General features: G+C 45.8%; 1 long non-coding RNA gene across 2 annotated transcripts in view; it reads left to right on the top strand.

Moving 5' to 3' along the window:
• The window catches only part of LOC140907099 (uncharacterized), a 174,998-nt gene that overhangs the window by 9,454 nt on the left and 140,879 nt on the right, over positions 1-24,665 (top strand). For both annotated transcript variants that reach the window (XR_012157374.1, XR_012157373.1), the window contains exon 2: positions 5,792-6,046. This is a non-coding gene — a long non-coding RNA (uncharacterized lncRNA). The remainder of the gene's footprint in view (positions 1-5,791; positions 6,047-24,665) is intronic.

The raw sequence follows: 24,665 nt of genomic DNA, 5'->3' as shown, positions 1-24,665 counted from the left end.
ACCTCTCAGTGGTAACTCCAATCTCACTCCAGTTACATCAGCTTTGATCTCCCAAGACCAAGGTTGGCTGCTCCACGTGAACCTGCAGACCCTTCATTTAACGGCCTGGAAGCTCCATGGCTAAATTCTAGGGAGCAGGCTTGCTCAGAGCAAGTTTTCTATGTTTTACTAAGTAGTAGAAAGACTTCAAACAGCGTTGCCTGCCTGTCAAAATGGACGTGATTCTCTGTCTGGGCTTGTCAAACTGGAGTCTTGCTGATGCCTTGATTCAAAATGTACTAGACTTTCTGTTGCACCTGAAGTAATAAGGCTTAACATGTGCAATCACTCGAAGAAGAAAAAAGTATTACTAGCCTTTCATTAACGGCTGTTCTTCAAGATGTGTTGCACCTGTCCATTCCACAACCCACCCTCCTACCCGTCTACATTGGAGTTATCCAGAAGGAAGGAACTGAGAGGGCTCAGGATCAGCTGGGCCCTTTATACCAGTGCCTGGTAGCAGAGTGCATCTCAGCTGTCCTGATGGGTACCACCAAAGGAAAAAATTTCCAGTGACCATGCACAAGGTGCATACGCCAAGAGTGGAATGAACACATCCAACACATCTCTAAGAACAACAGTTATGAAAGGTTAGTAACTGTTTTGTGCACACTCATGCATTCTGTTATCCCAGAATAGGTATCAAAGAACAGGTGGAAATAATGGAGGAGGGAAGTTCACAGAGAACCAGTTCCCAGTCAGTCTCAGATAAAACCTCATTCACTCTGCAGAAACATTTCACCTTGAGAAGGTGCACTCTGCTATCTCTACCAACCATTCTCGTCCTTCTGATTTTCAAAGTAAAATTGAAATTGTTGGGCCTGCTAACATTTTTCCATTCCTAAAGTTCCATATGTTCATAAATTTGTATTAGAGAAACAAGGTGGGTGAGGTAATATTTTGTTATTGGACCAATTTTTGTTGGTGACAGAGACAAGCTTTCAAGCCACACAGAGCTCTTTTTCAGGTCTGGGAAGGGTATTTCCAGTGTCACAGAAAAATGCAACGTGGATCAGATTGTTTAGCATAAGTAGTTAGCACATGTTGTAAGGGACCATTTGAGGTAGGGTGGCCAGTTAACTGCAGAGATGTTAACGGGCCATTTTTGAGTATGTGTTAACTACTTTTGCTAAACCATCTGTTCAACCTTGCATTTTGCTGTGATGCTGGAAGAAGAGCTCTGGGTATGTGTACGCAGCAATGTAAGTCTATCCCCCTTGCGTCTACACTACCAGTTGGGTTAACCTAGGGATCAAACCTAGCATTCCAGGACCCTAAAGGGCTGGAGGATCTGAGCCCATGTTAAGCTGGCATCTAGGGGCAGAGCCCTATTGCTTTCCTGTGTGCCTGTGACCCCAGCTTGTCTCTGGTCTTGGAAGTGCTCCAGATGTATCCCAGAGTTCCTTGGGGCAACTTCCTTAGACCTCTCTATGCCAACAATCTGTGGCGCAGTCTATTGCACTCTATTGCAAATGGAAGCCACACCTCCCTTTGCAAATGGCAGCAGCTCAGATCAGAATTAACCCATTGTCTGCTGACAGTGTGCTTGCAAACCACTGATCAGAGAGCTTGCAGGGTTTTCAGTGGAGACAGATCAGAAGAAGCTTTTTGCAAAGAGCTGCTTCCTGGTCACAAGAGCGCAGCTAGATTTTAATGCATGCTACCTGGGCAACCCTGCACATGTAGCCCCAGGGAGGATGGGGGCGGGATGACAGAGAGCAGAATGGGAGCCAAGCAGCTGACCTGCAGGAAGGGGGAGCAGCAAAGTTGGCAGCTCAGCACGGTTGGGGGGGATGACCTCCCCCCAATACCTCAGGCTCTCCCTTCCCTTCCCCGCCCCTCCCTGTGTGCAGGGCATGCACTGTCAGGGCGGTGAGTGGGAGCCAACCCCAAAACTTTGCTGCAACCTCCCATAGTGGTGGCTCTGGCTCTTCCTCACTGCTGTACAGAGTTTCCCCAGAGCAGGGAGCAAAGCTGATAAGAGGGAGGCAGCTCCCAGCTGCCAGGGTATTGGGGGTCATCTCTCCACTAGCCAAGCTGTGCTGGGAGCTCTGTCACTCCCCTTCCCTGCAGGACAACCGCTTGGTCCCATTCTGCTCTCTGTCCCTTGCTCCTGTCCCTCCCCTCCGCCTTCCCTAGGGCTGCGTGTGCAGGGGTACCCAGGCAATGTGCAATATGAGGGCAATGAGTGGTAGCCAGACCCAAAGCTTCCCCACAGCTTCCTGAAGAATCCTGTATCCCTGCCTCCCGGTGTGCGGCAGAGGCAGGGATAAGAGATCCCTGGGGTGCTGGAGCACACTGTACCCCAAGCGCTGGGGATGCACTTCGTCGTTCTGGAGCCAGCAGCAGCCAGGCTGGGGTGTATGTTTTTCCTTTGAAACCTACATTTTATGTCAAATTTCAAAACAAACAGACAAAAATAATTAAAAATAAACAACCATACAAAACCACCTTCATTGCACACCCCAAAAACTCAAGGGGCAGTGGAAAGACCAAAAAGGAGTACTCTTCACTGATAGTGATTGAAGCCCACCATAAATTGTAGAAATCGTCTGTGAGCTGGATATATGGTAATATGAAAATAAGAATCTTGGATGTCAAGGGCTGAAAAACAGTCCCCCTTGTCCAGCACTGAGATGATAGTGGCCAGTGTGACCATTTTGAATCTGTGAATAACAAATTTGTTGAACTTCCGAACATAGGCGCCGACTCCATGGGGGCTCTGGGGCTGGAGCACCCATGGGGAAAAATTAGTGGGTGCTCTGCACCCACTAGCAGCCAAGCTCTCCACTCCGCGCCCCCCCATCCCAGCTCACCTTCGCTTCCTCCCCTGAGCATGCCATGTCCCCGCTACTCCTCCCAGCACTTGCCGCCACGAAACAGCTGTTTCGTGGTGTAACAAGCTGTGGGGAGGAGCGGGAATGCGGCACGCTCAGGGGAGGAAGCAGGGAAGAGGCAGGACCGGGGCGAGGATTTGGGGAAGGAATCCAATAGGGGCAGGGAGGGGGCAGAGTTGGGGCTGGGACTTTGGTGAAGTGGTTGGAATGGAGGCGGACAGGGGTGGGAGCGGGTGGGGCAGGGTTGAGTCGGTGCTGGTGCAGGGGGGCGCGAGCACCGACCAGCGCCAGGAGAGGTTGGCACCTATGCTTCCAAAGGTCGAAGATGGGTCTCCATCCACCGTTTTTCTTTTTGGTGAGAAAATAATGGGAGTAAAAGCCCTTCCCTTTGTTTTGAGTTGGAACTTGTTCCACCGCACTCAGTTATAGAAGATGGTTCACTCCCTGTTGTAAAAGGTGCTTATGAGAGGGGTCCCTGAAGAGGGATGGGGAAGGGAATAGGGTAGGAGGAAGGGAGAGGAAAGGGATGGCGTAACCCGATTTTATAATCTCCAGTCCCATTGGTCCATTGCTGTTGCTGCCCAGGCATGGTAGAATGGGCACAGGCAGTGACCATAAGGTTGGGTAGGAGTATCTAACAGTGCTGTATTGTGGGGGAGGTCGTTCATGCCCTCAACCAAGATTTCAAAACTGGGGTTTGGTTGTAGATGGTTGCGAAGACGAGGACTGAGTTTGGGGAGCCCTATGTCTTTGTGAGCATTGCTTATTTTTGTTCTGGTCAGAGCGCCGTTGTTGTGGGCGATGGAAAGAGGTGTCTGTGCCCTTTTGGCATGGTTGATACCAACATCATTTGTCTGGTGGCGTGTATATGCCTAAAGTGCATAGAGTGGCCCGAGTGGCCTTCACTGAGTGAAGAACGTTGTGGAGAAAAGTTTCTCTTGATCAAAAGGTAGATCCTCCACCTTGAGTTGGAGCTCTTTTGGAATCCCGGATGACTGCAACCACGAAGCCCGTACATTATGACAGCTGTGGCCATTGTTCTTGCAGCAGCGTCCGCTACGTCCTTTGAGGCCTATAGGGCTGTATGGGCAATTAGTTTCCCCTCCGTCATGATAGCGTTGAGTTGAGGGCGTTTTTCTTACAGTAAGACCTCAAGGACTTCTTGCAGCTTACTGTAGTTATCGAAATTGTACTTGGCTAGAAGGGCGGAGTAATTGGCTACCCTGAATTGGAGTGTAACTGATGAGTATACCTTTCTACCAAGAAGGTCTAAATGTTTGTGTTCTTTGTCTTGTGGAGTGGACTGGAATTGAGGTTGTTTGCCACGTTGATTGGCCTCTTCCACAACTCGGGAATTGGGTTGTGGATGAGAGAAGAGAAAGTCCATCCCCTTAGCTGGGACGAAGTACTTTCTGTCAGCTCATTTGTTGGTAGATGGTAGGGGTCTTCCAGATATTCTCTGCTGGTTCCATTAGAGCATCATTGATTGGTAGAGAGATTGTGAAGGTAGTGGATATCTGTAAGATGTGCAGTAGCTTGTGCTGGTTTTCTTGCACCTCTTTTAAAAGTTCCTGAAATTGTTTCAGGTCATCCACTGTGCTTGGAGACAGTGGAATGACTGCCTTGTCAGGGGAGGATGATGAGCTGTGGTCCAGAGAAGTGTCTGTATGTTCCGAACCTTCTTCCTCCTCATCTCCCTTGTCCCCCTGTGTTTCTGATGTCTCCCTGTTTGGAGAAGGTGGAGAACGAATTTCCCTTTGGTCTGGGGTCGAGGGCCTAGTGTATCGAGCCCTATACACCGCCCAGGGACACTGCGTGGGGAAGGCCATCAGTGGGCACATCCAGGGTTGTTAGTACCATTGCTACATCTCACAAGATTGGCGAGATTTGGTCCTAGCAGCTTCCCATGGTGGTCTTCGTCCGTTGGTGAAGAGTGGTGGGAAGAGAAATGGCTCCCCTATACTTCCTCCTCTTCATCACTTGGAGATGGGCTGGGGAGCAGGAGAAGCAGATAACTGTTCAGTTATTTGGCCTGGAGATCCCTCAGTACCGAGCAAGGGTGATTGCGGCACTGAGGTGATCGCTATATCCTCGTGCTGTCGAAACTGCTGTGGTGTCACCTGTTTCTGTGACGGCAGTTCCGCTGGTGTAGATGCAGGTGGTGCCTTTGTTGAGATGGTCTGTGCCTTTTTCGGTCTGTCTGTCAGTGCCGATGACTGAATCGGTGCCAGTGGGGGTGGCATTATCTGTTCCAACGATCTCAGTGCCGACTTCCGCACTAGGGTGATCGGTGCCGTGGAAGAAAAGCATTTCGATTTTGTTCCGGGGTGGCGGGGCTCTGCTGAGGTCTGCAGAGGGACAGTACCGGAGGTGCCCAGAGCCTCAAAGGTGCTCACTCTTCTTGAGCTCAGCACCGAGGAGCGCAACCTTTTTGGGGACCTCTTTTTTTCTCTGAGTCTCCCTATTTGGGGAGATTGTGGCTCGCTTTCTGGACGATTTGGAAGATTGAGCACTCCCATTAGCAGAGGTTTTGTTTGGGGAACCATCTGCTCATGTTGAATTTGGTCCCTGAGGCTGAAGGGACTTTTCCATTAAAATCATCTTGAGGCAGAGATCTCTGTCATGCCTTGCCCTGGCTTTAAGATTACTGCAGTGGGCACATGTTTGGGGGAGACCCACGTCCCTCAGAAAATGGACACATGATGGATGGTTGTCTGACATAGGCATTGCCTCATGGCAAGAGTCACATCATTTAAACCTGGGCGAACTGGACATTGTGTCTGTTAAAGTTTCCCAACGGGGAAAGGGTGGAAAAAATATCTAACTTTAAAAAAAGAATGTTATTAAAGAACACTAGATAACTAGCTAATTAAACAAAATTTACTAAACTACAACTAATCTAACTTTTTCTATAGAGAGAAAAAATGGAGAGGCAACACTGCCACTGAGATCCGTCTGCAGCCGAGGATGGTTGAGAAGGAACTGAAGGGTTGGGTCGTGCGTGTACTACATGCGTCACAAAAAGCACTGCAAGACGACTTCTGCGCTTGTGCACCCCGACTGAACACTGCTATGGAAAATCTCCGATCTGCGGCGCAGGGACGCACCGACACCTAAAGTGGAGCACCCACAGGTACACACATCTCGAAGAACCATCGTTACTGCACGAGGTGAGTAACTTCTTCTATGTCAAACTTCAAAACAGAGAAGAATAAATAAAACCCAACCATAAAAACCCACCTACTTTGCACACACCATTTTAATAATTACAAATTGTCAAGTTTCATTTTAACAGTTTGAGAGTGCTTTAGACTGATGTCCTAATTAACCTCAAAACAGGTGCACAGGGGCATTTTCCTGCCAATGTGACTGTCTAGAGGTGGAGAGCCCATTTCTCAGATTAGATGATAGTTCAGTATAAAGCCTTCTCAAACTGCAGTCATTCTACTGAGACAGCCACCAAAGAAGCTAATTATGTGGTCTATGTACTCATGTGCTCCTTATGCACACCTGAGTCCTATCAATAGCACCGTCACAGTTAGGAAACAGGGTTGGCAGTAGAGTTTTGCCACAGTGCAACATGTTTGTAGGGTTAGAGTGTTGACACTGGGCAGGGGGAAACTAGGCACTCTGGGATAGGGTAACTTTGACTCAGGTGTGTACACTGCAGTGTGGATGCCAGAGACCTAGGTTCTTCGAGGAGTGTCCCTACGGATGCTCTATATTAGGTGAATCTGTGCGCCAACACTTGAATTGGAGATTTTTAGTAGCAATGCCTAGTTGGGTCACACATGCGCTGTCCCTGTCTCGTGCTGCCTCATGTGGTTACATAGTGTGGTGTGACGAACACCCTCCCCTCCTTTCCTTCTCTACCACCTTCAGCTTGAGACAGAACACTTGGCAGCGCCTCTGAGCTTATCTTTAGTCTAGTGTTAACTTTAGAGTACCAGTTAGAACTCAGTTAGTTACTTCATAATTTACTACCCAATCTCTTCCCCGTTTATTTTTTTCTTTAAAAAAATTCTTATCTTAGCTGTTTGTTCAGTTATTAGTATACCCCTTAGTATAGTTGTCGTGTGGTGGAGTGGTCTCCCTCGGGACTTGAGAGCGAGGGACCACTATCATCCCTCTGGTGGGCAGAGCCAAACCTGCACCGCCTCCCTCACTGGAAGTACTGGGCGGGGCAAGAGGTATAAAGGGAGGGCCCTGCAGCTCAGTTGAATGGGAGCTAGGAAAGGAGACCGATATCTCTAGCCTGCTGCCGGACTCCAGAGCTGAACTTGTGCTGTGCAACACCCTGCCCCCCAGAGGAGACCAACCCTGGAGAGGAGTTCACAGGACTACCATCCACAGTATACCCTGAGGAGACAGAGGAGCCTTGGACTATGGAACCCCCCGCTCAGACTGTGGTAGGAAATAGCCCAGGGAAACCAGACTTTAGTCCTGTTTTGTTGCCAGAGAACAGGTCAGCATGTTTCAAGAGGTTCCCCACTGACCCAATGATGGAACCCTTCACCATGTCAGTTAATCAACTTTTTTCAAAAAAGGTCATGTAACTTTTGAGGTACTGTGCTTCCATAAGTTAACATATCTATTTTTTCAACCCAACTTTCTGGGGTTTGTTATATTCACAATGCCTTTGACAGCTTACTCTTATGAGAGTCACCACGGTCTGGAGCACAGAGCACTGGACTGGGAGTCAGGAGAACCTGTTTCCCTCTCTACTGCTGACCCACTCTGTGACCTTGGGCAAGTCACTTCATCTTTCTGTGTCCACTTACCCTCCCACTCTTTTTTTGTTTGGTCTATTTAGATTGTAAACAGTGGAGAGCAGGGACTGTCTTTTACTATATGTTTGTACTGTGCCGAGCACTAGGGGGCCCTAGTCTCAGCTGGTCTTCTAAACACTAGCTCAAAACAAATAATTATTTGACATATATGGGGTCAATTTTGCTGGAATTCTTTTTCATTCCTCAAAAGGCTTGAACTATCTGTTCTGCATTTTTGACTTTGTGTCCCAAAGTCCTACTTGCAAAAATATTTTTTTAAATAAGGTAGCTCTTGTTTCTACCTATGTTGTGATATACTTATTTTTGTAAACTGAAAATAGATTTTAACTACACACTAACATTTATTTTAAAATAAATCCAGTAAAACTCTTATCCTGCAAAGAATCATGCATGTGCTTAACTTCAAGAATGTGAGTAGTCTCCTGGAGCTCATAGGACAATTTGCATGCTTAAAGTGAAGCATTTAAGTCATCACAGGATTGGGGCCTAAAGTAATAGATTATACCATTAAAGAGTATTAGCTGAAAAGTCTATAACTTCAGCTGCACAAGGGCAAATAAGTATATTTCAAAATTATGTATAACACCATAGTGGGTAAAATTCTTAGGGGCTGTCCATGAATTATATAACCCATTAGGCAGAGGATGGGTTTTTAATTTTGCATGTTTGTTTCAGTATTACAGTGTCTTGGGGGTGGAGGTGGGGTCAGTTTAAAAAAAATCACATAAGATGTGTTAAGTGATTTGTGGACAGTCCCTTAGGAGCACTCAATTCTCACTGATTTTATAAATGCAACTTGAGAGCAGGAGGCACACAGCTGAGTTTATCAGATTTCAGAGTAACAGCCATGTTAGTCTGTATTCGCAAAAAGAAAAGGAGTACTTGTGGCACCTTAGAGACTGACCAATTTATTTGAGCATAAGCTTTCGTGACCTAAGGTGCCACAAGTACAGCTGAGTTTATGCCATCTGAGGATTCTTGTGTGCAAGGCAAAACCCCAGCTGCCACTTCAGAGAAGCTTTTGTATCAGTGACTGGGTTATGGGTGGTCATACCTAGTAATTGAACAGAAGTCAGAGGTCCAATGCCAGAGCAAAGCATCAGAGCCAAAGCTGGGGCTCGGAACCAGTTTACATGGAATAAGGCAAGGCTGGGAACAGACAGACACTATTGCAACAGGCAAATGCGTTGAGGAACTAGTGAAGTGCTTCTGCTGACCCTTCCAATCAATCAGGTGCTGGAGCCAATTAGTCAGCCTGTTGCAGGCCAGCTGTGATCATTAGTTTGTCTGAAGACTAACTCTTCAGTAAGGCTTGATTCCTTGAGAGCTGGAGTGGCACAAAAGGGAATTTGATGTATGGTAAGACTTGGCCCAATATATTTACTTTAGTTAGCCACTAAGATTAAATTCTCTTCCTCACATTTTTGAGGCTTTCTGTCACAGTTGTGTATGAAGGGACAGTTCTTATGTTTTGAGCTAAATATTTACATTTTTTTCATTGGTTTCAGAGTAACAGCCGTGTTAGTCTGTATTCGCAAAAAGAAAAGGAGTACTTGTGGCACCTTAGAGACTAACCAATTTATTTGAGCATAAGCTTTCTTGAGCTACAGCTCACTTCATCGGATGCATACTGTGGAAAATACAGAACATGTTTTTATACACACAAACCATGAAAAAATGGGTGTTTATCACTACAAAGGGTTTTCTCTCCCCCCACCCCACTCTCCTGCTGGTAATAGCTTATCTAAAGTGATCACTCTCCTTACAATGTGTATGATAATCAAGGTGGACCATTTCCAGCACAAATCCAGGGTTTAACAAGAACGTCTGAGGAATGGGGGTGGGGTAGGGGAAATAGGTTACCTTGCATAATGACTTAGCCATTCCCAGTCTCTATTCAAGCCTAAGTTAATTGTATCCAATTTGCAAATGAATTCCAATTCAGCAGTCTCTCTCTGGAGTCTGGTTTTGAAGTTTTTCTGTTGTAATATCGCAACTTTCATGTCTGTAATCGCGTGACCAGAGAGATTGAAGTGTTCTCCGACTGGCTTATGAATGTTATAATTCTTGACATCTGATTTGTGTCCATTTATTCTTTTACGTAGAGACTGTCCAGTTTGGCCAATGTACATGGCAGAGGGGCATTGCTGGCACATGATGGCATATATCACATTGGTAGTTGTGCAGGTGAACGAGCCTCTGATAGTGTGGCTGATGTTATTAGGCCCTGTGATGGCGTCCCCTGAATAGATATGTGGCCACAGTTGGCAACGGACTTTGTTGCAAGGATAGGTTCCTGGGTTAGTGGTTCTGTTGTGTGGTATGTGGTTGCTGGTGAGTATTCGCTTCAGGTTGGGGGGCTGTCTGTAGGCAAGGACTGGCCTGTCTCCTGAAGGTGATGGCTAGTGGCATTCTGTTATTTTCTTTGTTAGGCCTGTCCTGTAGTAGGTGACTTCTGGGAACTCTTCTGGCTCTATCAATCTGTTTCTTCACTTCCGCACCACACCACATGATCCATTGTCTACAGCCAAGCTCTGCGATACAACCACATTTGCTCCAACCCCTCAGACAGAGACAAACACCTACAAGATCTCTATCAAGCATTCTTACAACTACAATACCCACCTGCGGAAGTGAAGAAACAGATTGATAGAGCCAGAAGAGTTCCTAGAAGTCACCTACTACAGGACAGGCCTAACAAAGAAAAGAACAGAACGCCACTAGCCGTCATCTTCAGCCCCCAATTAAAACCCCTCCAACACATTATCAAGGATCTACAATCTATCCTGAAGGATGACCCAACACTCTCACAAATCTTGGGAGACAGGCCAGTCCTTGCCTACAGACAGCCCCCCAACCTGAAGCGAATACTCACCAGCAACCACATACCACACAACAGAACCACTAACCCAGGAACCTATCCTTGCAACATAGCCCGTTGCAACTGTGCCCACATATCTATTCAGGGGACGCCATCACAGGGCCTAATAACATCAGCCACACTATCAGAGGCTCGTTCACCTGCACATCTACCAATGTGATATATACCATCATGTGCCATCAATGCCCCTCTGCCATGTACATTGGTCAAACTGGACAGTCTCTACGTAAAAGAATAGAGGGACCCCCCCCCATTCCTCAGACGTTCTTGTTAAACCCTGGATTTGTGCTGGAAATGGCCCACCTTGATTATCATACACATTGTAAGGAGAGTGATCACTTTAGATAAGCTATTACCAGCAGGAGAGTGGGGTGGGGAGAGAGAAAACCTTTTGTAGTGATAAACACCCATTTTTTCATGGTTTGTGTGTATAAAAACATGTTCTGTATTTTCCACAGTATGCATCTGATGAAGTGAGCTGTAGCTCATGAAAGCTTATGCTCAAATAAATTGGTTAGTCTCTAAGGTGCCACAAGTACTCCTTTGCTTTTTTTCATTCTGTCCCTTCAAAAAACTCTCCTACTCCAATCTATTCCTATTTGAAGGGGCATGACTGATTTTCAGACGAGATATCTCTGTTTCTTTCATATGTTGGCAGTTATGCTATATTCTTCAGATTGGTAACTGGACAGGACTCAAAAATGTAAATATTTAGCTCAAAACATAAGAACTGTTCCTTTCTAACTACTTATTTAGGTGTAATGATTATATAAAATTATTTTAACCACTTTTGCACACTTCTCCACTCAGAATTGAGTTCACTGCCTACACAGAGCTCCCGAACCATGGAACAGAAAGAGAAGTCCTGGTGATTAAATGCAGGACTCCTCTGTTGTAACGTCACTTAAGTTGAAATAAGTAATTTTCATTTGTGGGGGCCAGGAAACATGCATTCTTTTATTAGCAGCTTCTGTGAAGTGTGATCACTTCAAAAAGAGTTATAATTTGAAATATTCAAACTCCAAAATACAATATTTTCCTTAGAACTTGGAATGTGTTGCAATGATGTAGTACTTGTTGACAAAAGATACATAAATATTGACTACTGCTGCCATAGTGTTTAGACATAGTTAAAATTTCTGGGCCTGTTTCTCTACTCCATTACATGCCATTGAAACTCTTTTGATGTTAAGATATAACATTGGAGTAATTGGGGTTGGAAGGATTAGATTTTTATTGGTAAATGTCAGTAGACATCACTTTTACTGTACACACACAATAATGAAACAATATTTCCATCAATAATAACAGCAATTTACAATTAGGCAAAGTAAGAAAATGCTGTTTTGAGAACTTATTACAGTTGATTTAAGACTATTAACTTTTTATATTTTGACGTCTGATGCTGACAGTTTGTATTTTAATGGTTATAAAGCTTTAACTTCTTTAATCTCAACATTTAATGTCATTAAATAATTGTTTGACTCCTAGCCCCCATATTTTTCCACAACTTTGAACATTTAAATAGATAAAAATAGAAAAAAATGCTTAAATTGTTAAGAATGTTGCTGAAGAATCTTGTCCTGGCTGCTCAGTGTTTCTGTTACTGGAGCTGTGTTGTTATTCGCACTAGCAGAGAATGCAGCCTGCTAATTCAGCAGACCTCAATGTTACTCATAAAGAAAGACCACAGGCATGGTTCAGTGACAAAGGCACTGATTTTCTATTGCCTGGCACATTGTGGAGTTATTTACACTTGCATAAAATGTGGCTATTCTGTTCTGAGGGTTTTTACCCTCACTTTGCGTAGGTGTAAATGATGATCCAAGGTGCAAGCCAATGGAGAATTGGATCCAATCTACGTTTAGAGAAACTTGCACTGATGTGATTATGTTGATGTAGATGTGCCGCACTGCTGTGAAGCAGGGCTTACACCATTGTGACTTACCCGTGAGTAGCACATCTATATTAGTGGATTGTACTGGTACTAGATCAATATAGAAATGCAGGTCTAAATTTCTTTTGTGCAGACAGGACTCCAGGCCTGTATTTCTGATCAAACACTTGTTGCTTTCTGGATGAAGTGTTTCCTTCTGTCTATTTTGTATATCAATTTAAGTTTCTAAAGAGTTTCCTTAGAAATGAAAGGCATTATATCAGTTAAATATAATAATTATCTGTTTCATAAAGTTTAAATGACTTGCCTTGTCTGATATTTGTGTCATGAGGCAAAAGGGAAACATGCTCATTAGATTAGGCTTGAAGTCCATTAATGTCTCCAGTCTGGGGCCAGGTTTTAGGGGATTTGGGTATGAGCATGCTTATAAGACTTGGGCACAGTTATGTCATCAGTACAGCTACCTTTTCCTTCTTACATCATTCAGCCAGGTTCATTGGCTTTTTTAATGTGTTTTACACAACAGGTCCCCAGACAGACCCTAATAGCATCTATGTCCCATGGAGTCAGGGAACTTCCTTCTCTGGCTATACTGCACAAAATGCACCCAACGGCAGGGAGAAATCTGTATTCTTGTCTTTCTCAAAGAACACTGACAGGGTCACTATATGCAAATGGCCTTCATGTTTATATTGTATAAATGGTAAATTGCATGTAAATGGTAGAGTTCTTACAAAGGCACTGGGTAGTTTGAATTGTATGAATCCTTATACTTGAAGGAAGTGAGATACTTCTATTATGCAAAACTATAGAAATTTTTTACAGTAGGAGTTACAGGATTGTAATTTCAGAGTAGCAGCCGTGTTAGTCTGTATTCGCAAAAAGAAAATGAGTACTTGTGGCACCTTAGAGACTAACCAATTTATTTGAGCATAAACTTTCATGAGCTACAGCTCAATTTTCATGGGACAACATGTACAATTCACAAAGGAATATGAATGCGTGACTCCAGAGTACTGGACTTAGGAGTTTAAAATAGCACCTAAGGAAAAAGCCTCACTTCAGTTTAAAATACCTGCAGCTAACCCCAGTGAAGAGAAGACTAATACTATACTTGTGATTCCTTTTTAAGATTATCCCTAAAATCAAAATGTTATATCATACCCAGTACACAATAAGCACTAGAAAATACTAGATGATGTCCTTATGGCCACTAGATGGAGCTACTTTATTAGTATTATGATTAGCTTATTGTGTACTGGGTACGATATAACATTTTGATTTTAGGGATAATCTGAAAAAGGAATCACAAGTATAGTATTAAAGATTATCCCTAAAATCAAAATGTTATATCGTACCCAGTACACAATAAGCACTAGAAAATACTAGATGATGTCCTTATGGCCACTAGATGGAGCTACTTTATTAGTATTATGATTAGCTTATTGTGTACTGGGTACGATATAACATTTTGATTTTAGGGATAATCTTTAATACTATACTTGTGATTCCTTTTTAAGATTATCCCTAAAATCAAAATGTTATATCGTACCCAGTACACAATAAGCTAATCATAATACTAATAAAGTAGCTCCATCTAGTGGCCATAAGGACATCATCTAGTATTTTCTAGTGCTTATTGTGTACTGGGTATGATATAACATTTTGATTTTAGGGATAATCTTTAATACTATACTTGTGATTCCTTTTTCAGATTATCCCTAAAATCAAAATGTTATATCGTACCCAGTACACAATAAGCTAATCATAATACTAATAAAGTAGCTCCATCTAGTGGCCATAAGGACATCATCTAGTATTTTCTAGTGCTTATTGTGTACTGGGTACGATATAACATTTTGATTTTAGGGATAATCTTAAAAAGGAATCACAAGTATAGTATTAGTCTTCTCTTCACTGGGGTTAGCTGCAGGTATTTTAAACTGAAGTGAGGCTTTTTCCTTAGGTGCTTTTTTAAACTCCTAAGTCCAGTACTTTGGAGTCACGCATTCATATTCCATTGTGAATTGTACATGTTGTCCCATGAAAATTTTATTGTTGGTGTTGATTTCAAGGAAGGATGATCCAATGGATAGAGAACTAGCATGTGCTGTGGGAGACCTGGGTTCCTACTCTGCCACAAACATCCTAGATGACCCTGGGCAAGTCACTTAGGGTCAGATTTTTAAAGGCATTTAGCTACCTGGTGGGATTTTTCAAAACCATCTAGGTACCTAATACCCCTTTATTTCAATGGGCGTTAGGCATGTAGGTACTTTTGCAAATCCCACTTAGTATAATCTGGCTCAGATATTAAAAGGCATTTAAGTTCCTAACTTCCATTGATTTCAGTGGGAGTTCTGTGTCTAAATACTTCTGAGGATCTGAGCCTCTGGGTCTTAGTTCCCCATCCTGTAAACAGAGCTAATACCACTCCCCTTCCTCACAAAGGAGTTCCCAGGATAAATATATTAAAAATTGTGATGAGCTCAGTGATGGGGGTCATATAAATACCTAAAATATCAGAAACTGTAGCGTTATGAAATGGCTGTGATTTTTAACCCTCTGTGTATTGTTGAACTTTATATCAGACAGACCTGTAATTTGGCATGTTAATATATTGGCTGTATTTGCTTCTCATCCTGAGTTTATTCCTTTCTTTTCTAAACAACAAAGAGCCCAATCTGGGGTGTGTGTATCAGGGGAATCTGACTTTCGGACACGTTTTATACTTGGGGAGATGCCAGATGTTGGTTCTTCAGGGAAAGATCAAGCCCACTTAATAAGAACAAAAAAAAATTCACTTTTACTCAATTATATCTTTTTTACATTTAGTGTCAAGGAAAATCTCATTCAACAGGAAATGGCTAAATGTGCCAGTGCGTGGATGTCCTCTTTGTTATTTTACCATAAGAGTTCTCTTTTGTTCCCATTACTATTGTCATGCTTTTTGGAGTGGCTCATGACTGAGTGCCCACCTCAGGCCAGACCATCAAAAAGTAGGACACAAACCCCAAACTGGTTGCATGTTCTATAATTAGATTTCACTAACTCAATAACAAATGTGAACTCCAAAAGCAAAAACAGTCTTACCATGTAGTCACAGACAGTCCCCTTGGGCATTCCAGTCTATCTTGTCACCCAGGCAAGCTGGACTGTGTGATAGATGATCACTTTACACGAAAAAAAGACTGGTGTTCTTCAAGATGTGTTGCTCATGTCCATTCCACAATAGGTGTGCGTGCTTGCCACATGCACCGGTGCTGGAAGTTTTTCCCCTAGAAGTACCCGTAGGGGAGCACCCCTAGTGGCATCGCTATGGTGTGGTATAAGCAGCGCTGCATGCTCCCCCCATCCTCAATTCCTTCTTGCCAGACAACTCCGACAGAGGGGAAGGAGAACGGGAAAGGAAGGCTATGGTGCCGCATAAGGGGCGCTGCACGCTCCCCCCATCCTTAGTTCCTTCTTGCCAGACAACTCCGACAGAGGGAAAGGAGGGTGGGATGTGGAATGGACATGAGCAACATATCTCGAAGAACACCAGTTACGGAAAATATAACTGTCTTTTCTTTTTCAAGTGATTGCTCATGTGCATTCCACAATAGGTGATTCCAAGCTGTATCTGTTGGAGGTGGGTAGGAGTTCACAGATACTTGGGACGGAGTACAGCTCTGCCGAACCTGGCGTCCTCCCTAGTTTGGGAGATGATCGCATGATACGAGGTGAACGTGTAAACTGAAGACCATGTGGCAGCCCTACAAATGCGCTCTAGTCGAGTGCGCCCTCACAGTTGGCAGTGGGGGGACTCCTGCCAGGTCGTAACAGGAACGAATACACTAGGTGATCCAGTTGGAGAGCCTCTGAGTGGAGATCAGCCGACCTCTCATGCAGTCAGCCGAGGCGATGAACAGCTGCGAGGACTTCCTGAATGGCTTTGTATGTTCTAGGTAAAAAGCCAGAGCCTGTCTCACATCCAGCATATGGAGGCAGTGCTCCTCACTGGATGTATGGGGCTTGGGAAGGAGCACCGGCAGGTAGGTGGAGACCACCTTGGGGAGGAACGAAGGGTGTGGTTCGAGCTGGACCTTATCCTTATGGAACACTGTGTATGGGGGCCCAGAGGTCAGAGCCCTGAGCTTCAAGATCCTTCTAGCTGCTGTGATAGCCACCAGGAAGGCTACCTTCCATGAGAGGTGTAAGCAGGAGCATGTAGCTAGTGGTTCAAACAGGGGACCTGTCAACCTGGTCAGCACCAAGTTCAGGTCCCACTGTGGGACTGGGGGCCTAACATACAGGAAGAGACTATCCAAACCCTTAAGAAATCGGCCAGTCATAGCATGGGAGAACACCATGTGCCCCTGCACTGGCCGGTGGAAGGCTGATATGGCCACCAAGTCCATCTTGACGGACGAGGGCATTAGATCTTGGGCTCTAAGGTGAAGGAGGTAGTCTAAAATTAGCTGAATTGGAGCAGCCACAGGCAAAACACCCTGATCAACTGCCCACCAGGAAAACGGAGACCACTTTGCCAGGTAGGCCCTCCTCTGCTTTCCAGGAGGACGTGCTGAACCCCTTCTGAGCAAGTCCTCTCCTCCCGGCCTAACCATTGAGCAGCCACGCCGTGAGGTGGAGTGCCGCTAGGTTTGGATGAAGGAGGCGGCCCTGGTCCTGGGATAGCGGGTCTGGGCAGGATGGCAGCGGCCACGGCGGGGTGACCGCCAGGCTCATGAGAGTCCCATTCCAATGTTGCCTGGGCCATGCCGGGGCAATCAGGAGGACCCGGGCCCTGTCTGCTTTTGACTTTTCCAAGACCTTTCTGCGGAATAGGGGGGAAGGCATAGAGAAGCTGGCCCGACCAGGACAGGAGGAAGGCATCAGAGATGGCGTCCATGCCCAACCCCCACTGGAGAAGAAGTGGGGACTCCGTCAGTTTTGCCGTGTTGCAAACAGGTCCACCAGGATAGTGCCCCACGTTTGGAAAATCCTATGCACCACCTCTGGGTGTAGTGACCACTCGTGTTGGGAGGAGAAGTCTCGGCTCAGGTGATCCACCTGAGATTTCTGGGCACCCGGTAAGTGGTGGGCTTCCATGCAAATATCGTGAGCAATGCAGAAGTCCCACAGCCTGAGGGCTTCCTGGCAGAGGGCTGAGGAATGGGCCCCATCCTGCCTGTTGATGTAGAACATCGAGGCCGTGTTGTCCGTGATAACCTTGACCACTCTGCCCTTCAGGTGCGAGTGGAAGGCCCGCATGCCAGACAGACCACCCTGACCACCTTGACGTTTATATGCAGGGCAAGGTCCTGTGTGGACCACAGACCTTGGGTCTGAACATTCCCCACATAGGCTCCCCACCCCAGATCTGACGCATTGGACACCAGCTCCACGGATGGGGGCCAGCCTCTGAACGGGACCCCGTGGAGCATGTTCCCCGGGGAGGACCACCATCGTAGAGAGGCAATCACCGGTTTGGGAACAGTGAGGAATTTGTCCATCCTGTCTCTGGACTGGGAGAACACTGAGGCCAACTAGAGCTGGAGGGGGCTGGATCTCCCCTGGAGGGCTTGGTGATTTGCCACCCTCAGCTGGAAACTCAAGGACGAATAAACCTTTCTACCAAATAGATTCAGTCTCCTTAAGTCTTTATTCTTAGGAGTAGGGGCTGGTTGGCCTTGCCTCTCCCTGTGGTTGACCAATTCGACCACTAGGGAGTTGGGGGCAGGGTGGGTGTACAGATATTCATGCCCCTTGGCAGGCACGAAGTACTTCTGTTCTGCCCTCTTAGAGATGGGGGAACAAGGAAGCCGGGGTTTGTCACAAAATGTTCGAGATCTTTGCCACCCTTTCATGGAGTGGGAGAGCAACTCTGCCCAGCACCGAAGCCGAGAGGACGTTGAAGATTGAGTCCAAGGGTTCCTCCACCTCCTCGGCTTGAAGGTTGAGGCTTGATGCCACCCTTTTTCAACAGTTCCTGGTGGGCTTTAGAGTCCTCCTGCAGGACAGGCAGAGGAGGGGCCGTGATCGCCTCATCGGGGAGGATGAGGATGGGGGTGCGGTACTCTGCGTACCCACCGGTGCCGTAGGTCCCACCACTTGGTCCCCCTCCGGGCACGGAACTGGGGATGACCACTCCACCAACTCCTTCCTGGGAGGTTGAGAAAGGGAGGCCGACGGTCTTTTCGAGGCTCTGGCCACCGAGCGAGCCACTACAGTGGGCTACTTTGGGGCCACGTAGCTCGTTGGTACCATGGTGCCAGCCAAGGAGCCCAGTGCCACAGCACCTTCTGTGGCTCCACTGGAGCAGGTTGTTCAGCCTGACTAGGCTGGCCCATCGACTGTTGACTGCGAAGGGAGGCCGGGCTGTCATACGATCTGCTGCTATCCCTGGACTGGGACGAGTGCTGGTGTTGGGAATGGTGCCGACCACGAGACTGTGATACCGGCGTGGAGGAGCAGGAGTACCTCCAGTAGCAGCTGCTCTGCGACCGGCTCCAACGGGTGGATCCGCGATGGTGAGGTGCCGGTGATGGACGCCTGGGGCTGTGGGAGCGGTGCCACAGTGGGGACCTCGAGCGAGTCGAAGAATGGGAACGGCGTCGATGCCCATACCGCGAAGGGCTATGGTAGCCTCTCAGAGACAAGGACCTCTGGTGCCTCCGGTCCCTTGAGGTGGAGCGGTGCCTGGAACCCCTGCCAGTCGGTACCCAGCCAGACAACCTGGTGGGGGTCGACAGGGACTGGCGTGAACTGCGCACGAGGCAGTCGCTGAGCGGGGAACGGCGTCGGGAATCTTCCCTAGACCGTGAACGGTACTGTCCAGGCGGTGACCGGTATCTGACAGCTTGCCTCTGGACCGGGGAGCCAACAGTGGCTGTGCCCGTAGTACCAGCAGAGACGTAACAGCCCGGGCTGCTTGCAGGGCGTGGAGGGCACCCCAGATGTCCAGGGAGGTCAGCTCAGAGTGGGCCAGGCTACTCTGCTCAACTTGAGTTGGAGGCCGATGGGGACCGCGAACTGCCCAATGTGGGTCTAGTCTATTCACTGGTCTTGCTCCGGTATCTCGGCAGAGAAAACTTCTTAGCCTTTTTGGAGTGTCCCGTGGACGGGGAGTGGTGCCGGCTGGTGGAAGACACCGAAGGGTCGATGTGCACCAACGCCGTGGTACTCGGTGCTGACTCGGAGTGGCACAACGGTGTCGGGGTCAAGGCTGACTCCATCAAAATGGTTGGGAGCCGAATGTCCCACTCCTTCTTGGTCTGAGGCTTGAAGGATCTGCAAATCTTGCAGCGATCGCTGAAATGGGTTTCCCCGAGACAGCGTAAACAGTCCATGTGCCAATCACTCACGGGCATCGGCCACTTGCAAATGTTGCATGACTTAAAGTCCGGGGCATGAGGTATGCCCCGACCCGGGTGCTCTAAACTAACTCTAAACTAAATTACTTCTAACAACAGGGACTACTAATGAACTGAGTCCAAGAGGGAAGCTACCGCCAAGCTGGAGCAGAGCAGTTCCAACGCACCTTCACTGGCGGCAAGAAGGAACTGAGGGTGGGGGGAGCATGCAGCGCCCCTTATACCACACCATAACGGTGCCACTCCAGGAGTCGCTAGGGGCGCTTCCCTACAGATACTGCTAGGGGAAAAACTTCCAGCACCGGTGCATGTGGCAAGCACGCACACCTATTGTGGAATGGACATGAGCAATCACTCAAAGAAGAATCACAATAATATTCAGGTTACTCCCAGTCCCAAAGGACCAGTAACTTTTACCCCCAGTCATTTTTACTGATCTCAAACAAAGGACAACACCTGTAACCAATCCTATAATAAACTAACTAAATATTTATTAACTAAGAAGAGAAATGAGTTATTTACAAGGTTGAAACATGAAACGCACACACACAACTGAGTTACAGTCTTAAAAGCTTCTATTGTCTTTTTAACTCTATAATAAGAAGCTCTATTTGTCTTTTAGGGCTAACCCTGCCTAACAACATGGAGGTTTCTTGTTTTTGTTTAGGAATATTTGCCCCTAAAAGTCCAGACAGCATAAAGAGACCTAATTTCTTCTTGTCAGGGATTTTTATCCCCTTCTCCCTAAAGTCCAAACTGATAGAACAAATCTCGGTGTCTGACTTCTCTTCATATAACTGAACTGGGGAGGGTGGTCAACAAAATCTTTGTCCTTTTGATGGCACATAGTGGCTCATTTGGTTTCAAAGGCCCTCTCATCTGCAGGATCAGCCCTTTACATTAATTAATTCTTCTATGCTTCTGTTCTTGTTTGGTGAGTTACACAGTTATAGAGGTTTACAATGCAAATACTGAATATAACTATATGCCATGCTATATAGATATAAGTATGATTGACACATGCAGCATTATACAAGCATTTAATAAAGTCTAAACACATTCTTATAACACTAATATCTGTTTTAACTATACCAACTCACAGGTAAGCCAGACTGGTTTCCAGTTATGCATTTGTCATTGTTCAGTGGGGCCCTGGGCCTTGGCATGAGCTGGCACTTTTTTTGCCAGGGTGACAATTGTTATCAGTATTTGCTGTATTTGGCTCAGCTTAGTTTTGCCTTTTTTTAAAAAAAAACAAAACAAAACTTATGGGCTATATCTCTGTTCTCTTGTATATTACAAAAGTGCTAATCGATTATCTAAAGTTCTCCAGGATGGATTCTGTCTGTTCTATATTATCAAAAGTAAAAATGGATAATATTGTATACAGAAAAAAAATGAACATATTCAGGAATAATTTGAAGTTCTTGTAGTAATATTGTGAATGTATATATCTTTCATCCAAGGATCTCAAACTCTTTACAGACATTCATGCATTAAGCTTCACAACATGTCTGAACCATTTTTTTGAGACTCCCACCCACATAAACTATATATGGGATGACTGTCTGGACTGCCTTTTTCCTCCTGTTAGTGTCTCATTCTCCCTTGGCTCTAGCCTCTCGTTCCTTCTTTCTTTCCTTCACAAAGCTGCACTGTGCCTGCTCCTCATGGTTCCTATTTTCTCCCTTTTGAAGTCCATGATGCAGATCCTTGTTTATGGCTGAGGAGCCCCTGTGCAGTTCACAAGTGAGGAGTATGGTGCAAAGGTGGCTTATGTGGTCCTCTGATTCTGAAAATTCTCTGTTATAACTCAGGGCAGTTCTGACTTAAAACAGCCATGTATGCCTAAAATTCTATACAGTGGATGTCAATAGCAATAGTGTAAACCACCTACACAGAGATGAGACCAAACACAATCCCTGTCTGGGCAGAAGTTTGAATCCAGAGCTGAACTTTACTCTTTGTCCCCCATCTCTGCAATGTACTGAAACAAAATCCTGGTGCTCTCAAAAGGTTTGGGTCTTATCTTTGCTGCAAAGGCCTATCTCTAATTATGTGGAATCTTTGGGTCTTTGAAATACCACCACTGAAATAAAGGGGGCTGTGTATTGTCAGAATAGCTTGATAAATATAAAGAGGTATGTTCTGGTGTATATAAATTCCTCTTCATTGTTCAGCTGAGTTCTTCTTTGAGTGGCTCTGCATATTCCCACTTACCGTTGCAACCTAAATGGGGAACCTTTTCTAGTTAGTGCCTGTTAGAAGGTGGTGCACATGCATTCCATCCCTCCCCTCAGTGTTCATAAATGTTCTGAGGGTGAGGCTATATAAGGAGGCATTGTGCCCTCTACCACTTCAGTTCTTCCAACCGCAAGCGCCAGATGAAAGTGAACCACTCTGATTCTTCAGATCTGGGGTTTTCTCCCTCCTTAAGTGCCTTTTTAGGATGGTCTGTTGTTAGTTTTAGTGTCAGTATAAGTTAGTGTGTTAATAGTTTGTGTTATTTAAGTTAGATTTTAGTTTGGTTCCATGGATAGTGGACAAGAAGAAACTGAGCTTCAAGAGGTGTGAGTCCTGTCCAGTGGTCTTCATGATGATGGATGACCACATGATGTTTCTGAAGTTCCTTGGGAAAGTTCACTCTCTTTCAGGGTGGTCCATCTACCAGATCTTCACACTCAACACATGTAAGGAAAGGGAGATAGGTTGCAGGTGCTCCTACTTGAGGAAGCTCTTGCTGTTACACCTTCTGATAACGGGAGATCTTGAGATCTGAAGGCTAAGAGACCTATATCAGCTCTGACTGCATCGTCAGGTAAGGGTAAACCCAAAGAAGTTCCAGGGATTTGTGTCTTTATTGGTTCTGACTGATGTTCCACATTCGGGTTCCAGTTCATCGAATCTTCCTATTAAGGCTGCTAAAGTGTAGGAGGCAACGTCTTTCCAGACCGCAGATAAGGAGCCTATGCCAAGACCATCAGTTTCAATTGTGCTGGTTTCTAAGAAGATAACCAAGAAGATTGCTACTGTTGGCAGTGCCAGATCCCATGGGTCAGATTTAACAGATGCTTCTGATTTGGATTAGTCTTCCACGGTTCTGATTCTGAGACTCAAGTCAGTTCCACTTTCTACTTTATGATCCCATTTAAGTCTCAGTCCAGATCCAGTGATGCCTAAGTTTGTAAGTTCAGCACTGTTGTTTTACAAATCCTGGTGGCGATGTCATATCTGAAGAGGACTATGAGGGTAGTAGCAGATCTGATGTGACATCTGATTGTTCTTCAGATCCAAGTGAGAAATTGTTGGGGGATAGAAGGAAAGAATTGGATGGTTAAATCCAAGGCCTAAATCCATTACTCCTGAAAAGAGGGTATGATAAGTCTTTCTCTGCAGTCATCTCCACCTCTATCTCCCAAGACTCCTACAGGATCACCACGCAGACCTTTCTCACTTTTCATGTCTCTTCATCCGCCAGTGTTATCTCCATTAAGATCTACTGCAGAATGGCTCCACAGTTGTATGAGGATCAAGAAGGACTCAAAAGACCTGAGCTCCCACACCCCCAGTTTAAGCCACTCAGGGCTGGTGGTCCTCAGTCTTGTGGGCAATTTGCCTCCACATACTATGGGTATGTTCCCTGATCCTAATTATTGGAGAGAATGTCCATCTTGGGCTTGGTGATCTTACTGGGCTTGCCTCGCAAGTTCTTGAGTCATCCACAGTATGGATGGAGTAGTGATATTCCAGCAGATAAGGGTCTGGGTGTAGAGGAATCTTTGAATCTGATTCTACTGGAGCTGTCTGCACCCCAGACATTGGTACCTGACACACTATCTGAAGAAGAAGAGTTGGCTCCTTTTTTGTAGCACCAGACTTTTGTCCTCATGAAAATGTGAGCATTGTTTCTGTTTCATCTCTGGTCAGAAGATGCTTCACATTTACATGAATTGATGGATTGAATGGCATCTACTTTTAATTTACCTTCAATGGTTATAGAAGAGGCTTCACATCCATTTGATATTGGCTTTAATATTCTTGGGGCTCCATCAAAGAACAGGATGTCTTTATCAATTCTGGGTGGTCTTTTGCAACCTGCTAAAGCAGTTTGGGTTAATCCTACTTCCTGCCAGCCTATTTTAAGAAGGCAGATAAACTGTATCAAATCCCACATGAAGGGACTTAATATTTTCAGACTTTCACCACCCCAAATTCTTTGGCAGTTGCAGTTGTGAGTAATAAACTTAGACCTGGTCAAGCCCATTTGACTCCTACAGATAAAGAAGGGAGGGAATTGGATGCCCTTGGAAGAAAGAGTTTTTCCCCCTTTATCTCTTGGTATTAGAATAGCTAAGTACCAGGTGATAATAGCCCGCTACCAATTTCATCAGTGGGAAAATGGCTACATTTGTGCAAGATTTACTGAACGATCAGAGGAGATTGGCCAATGCTTTCTTGACAGAGGGACAAAATGTGGCAAAACATGCAGTGCTGCTTTTTTGATCTCCAGTTACAAGCAAGTAACCTTCACTTTCTGACTGCTACCTCCCCTGGTTGATGTCATCTTTATGTTGTCAAGGATGATTTACAGCCATGGCTCTCAACCTTTCCAGAGTACTGTACCCCTTTCAGGAGTCTGATTTTTCTTGTGTACCCCCGAGTTTTACCTCACTTAAAAACTACTTGCTTATATAGGCACCTACTCAGTGGGTGCTGCGGGGCTGGAGCACCCACAGGGAAAAGTTAGCAGGTGCTCTGCACCCACCAGCAGCCAAGCTCCCCCTGCCCCCATCCCCTCCTCACCTCCTCCTCCCCTGAGAGTGCCACATTCACCCACCTCCCCCTCCAAGCGCTTCCTGCCCGCCT

Source organism: Lepidochelys kempii, chromosome 2 (genome assembly GCF_965140265.1).
Source record: "Lepidochelys kempii isolate rLepKem1 chromosome 2, rLepKem1.hap2, whole genome shotgun sequence".
Classification (NCBI taxonomy): Eukaryota; Metazoa; Chordata; order Testudines; family Cheloniidae; genus Lepidochelys; species Lepidochelys kempii.
The sequence above is the reverse complement of the archived record's forward strand: the minus strand, read 5'-3'. Positions and strand labels throughout refer to the sequence as shown.